The sequence below is a fragment of the Octopus bimaculoides genome, chromosome 28 (genome assembly GCF_001194135.2).
Source record: "Octopus bimaculoides isolate UCB-OBI-ISO-001 chromosome 28, ASM119413v2, whole genome shotgun sequence".
NCBI lineage: Eukaryota > Metazoa > Mollusca > Cephalopoda > Octopoda > Octopodidae > Octopus > Octopus bimaculoides.
In genome coordinates this window covers 6,096,958-6,099,844 of record NC_069008.1, presented here as the reverse complement: position 1 = coordinate 6,099,844, position 2,887 = coordinate 6,096,958, and the positions used below count along the sequence as shown (strand labels likewise).

General features: G+C 40.9%; 2 protein-coding genes across 3 annotated transcripts in view; one reads left to right on the top strand and one right to left on the bottom strand.

Annotated features, from left to right (window-relative positions):
- LOC106875126 (uncharacterized protein DDB_G0283697) overlaps nt 1–2,887 on the top strand; it is a 49,938-nt gene that overhangs the window by 28,168 nt on the left and 18,883 nt on the right. The window lies entirely within an intron of this gene.
- LOC106875125 (XK-related protein 4) overlaps nt 1–2,887 on the bottom strand; it is a 23,688-nt gene that overhangs the window by 19,556 nt on the left and 1,245 nt on the right. The gene's annotated exons all lie outside the window — the stretch shown is intronic.

Sequence of the window (2,887 nt, the reverse complement as noted above, 5' to 3'; positions counted from 1 at the left end):
ATATATATATATATATATATATATATATATATATAGACACACATACATATATATACATACATGCTCAAGCACAACTGTATACAAATGCATAGTGTACACATTCATGTATGTATATGTGTACATATATATGTATGTATACACACACACACACACACACACATACATATATGCATGCATGTATATATAGATATTTATGTAGATGTATACATCAGGACCATATATGTTAGGTTGATGGAAACAAAATGCGACATAATTCTCAAAAAAAATGTTAAGCTCTCTAAAATATTTCTGATTGAAACACACCAGTGCAACACCAGTGCAACACCGGTGCAACAGTGACTGCAATCCTACATTCAGAAACAGTGCACAACTTCACAATCAAACATTATTTACATTATTTACATTTGACGGATATTCGTCCTCATCTTGTTTGTTGTTAACACGTTTCGGCTGATATACCCTCCAGCCTTCGTCAGGTGTCTTGGGGAAATTTCGAACCTGGGTTCTCATTCCTATCGATGTTACTATTATTATTATTATTATTATGTTATTATTATTATTATTATTACTATTATTAATCAGGTCGCTGCCGTGAATCGAACTCGGAACCTTGGGGTTAGTAGCCCGCGCTCTTAACCACTACGCCATATGCCCGTGGACGAATATCCGTCAAATGTAAATAATGTAAATAATTCTTCATCTCTTAAATATAGAACAGTTTCACAATCAAAATAACGAACGTTGCATCATTTCATGTGCATATTACTAAGACAGCAACAATACAATACAGGTACCTAGCATTATATATATTGGGTCATCCCATAAATAATGCAGTTTTTTTCAATTGCACAAACTAACAGTGGGACGGGAACCGGGGTAAACTACCTGCATCAACTTGCTATAAATGCAGGTAATAATTTTACCTTGTCCTTATTCTTAGTGCAAGTTTTGAAGGGTGGCACATAAAAGACACCATTTCGAGCGTGGCCGTTTTCGTGCGGGTGACACGTAAAAGCACCCACTACACTCTCTGAGTGGTTGGCGTTAGGAAGGGCATCCAGCTGTAGAAACTCTGCCAAATTAGATTGGAGCCTGGTGTTGCTATCCGGTTTCACCAGTCCTCAGTCAAATCGTCCAACCCATGCTAGCATGGAAAGCGGACGTTAAACGATGATGATGACGATGATGATGATAATGGAAGTGATAAAGGAGCATATTCGGCATATTTTGCTTTATGAGTTCAATAAAGGCAACAATGCAATGGAAAGTGTGAGGAATATTAATGCAGTATATAGGGGTCGGACAGTATACGTAAGCCAGTGTCAATGGAGGTCCCAGAAATTCTGAGCTGAAAACGCCTAAAAGATGAGCCTCGTGTGCATTCCAGAAGTTTGGAGACATTTTTTAGGATGTCGTTTATAATAACTGTGCTAGACTCTTGTGATTTTAGTAAATCCATTATTATGCCTCCAATAATCTGACCTGCCAACTTTTGTTATTCCAGATTCAACGAGACAATTGTCACAGCTCTTTGAGCATGACCTACAAAACACTACTTGTCACAGCTGACTGGTTTCGCAGAATGCCAGTAGCAACATTTGGAAGCTCACTAGGCACTAATGCTTTGTGTTAAACTGGGCAAAAATGCTAGAGAAACATATGGAATGCTCCAGGCTGGTCATGGATTAACTTTTATTGCTGCTCTTTTACTGAACCGCTAAGTTACGGGGACGCAAACACACCAGCATCGGTTGTCAAGCGATGGTGGGGGGGGGGGACAAACACACACACACACACACATATATATATATACAACGGGCTTCTTTCAGTTTCCGTCTATCAAATCCACTCACAAGGCTTTGGTCGGCCCGAGGCTATAGTAGAAGACACTTGCCCAAGGTGCCACGCAGTGGGACTGAACCCGGAACCATGTGGTTGGTAAGCAAGCTACTTACCTCACAGCCACTCCTGCGCCTATATATGTATTTTTTAAATTTTTATTCCTGTTGTAGGTCTGACCCGGGTAAACTTCTTCCAGAAAGGGAGACAGAGAGAAAAAATAAGAGAATGAGCCTCAGTACAGAACTGGTATTTTAGTTGTTGACCCTGAAAGGAAGAAAGGCAAAGATGACCATGGCATACAATGGTTAAAAGACAGGATGGGCACATCTGGAATGCCTTTGACTATGCATCTGTTAGGATACATTAGATAAAAAATAGTCCAAGGTACACTATATCTGAATAAAGGACAGGGTGGTCACAATTGGACCATCCTTAATCATAGATCGTTTGTATTACAGTTGACCTGGAGGTAACAATACGGGAGGACACATTAGATAATGTAGTCCTAGATACACTATGCCTGCATAAAAGAAGGGATTGTCACAGCTGAAAACAACTTTGATCATAGATCTGCTGGATCAAGACTGGCCTGGGGTTAAACAAGACCAAGGAGTGACATATTAAACAGTGTAGTCCAAGATATACTGTGCCTAAATAAGAGAAGATTGTCACATCTGGAAAAACATTTATTATAGAGCTACTGGATCAGGATAGGCGCAATGAGCCATTGGTTAGGGCAGCGGACTCGCGGTCATAAGATCGCGGTTTCGATTCCCAGACCGGGCATTGTGAGTGTTTATTGAGCGAAAACACCTAAAGCGCCACAAGGCTCCGGCAGGGGATGGTGGCGAACCTTGCTGTACTCTTTCACCACAACTTTCTCTCACTCTTACTTCCTGTTTCTGTTGTGCCTGTAATTCAAAGGGTCAGCCTTGTCACACTCTGTGTCACGCTGAATATCCCCCGAGAACTACGTTAAGGGTACACGTGTCTGTGGAGTGCTCAGCCACTTGCACGTTAATTTCATGAGCAGGGTGTTCCGTTG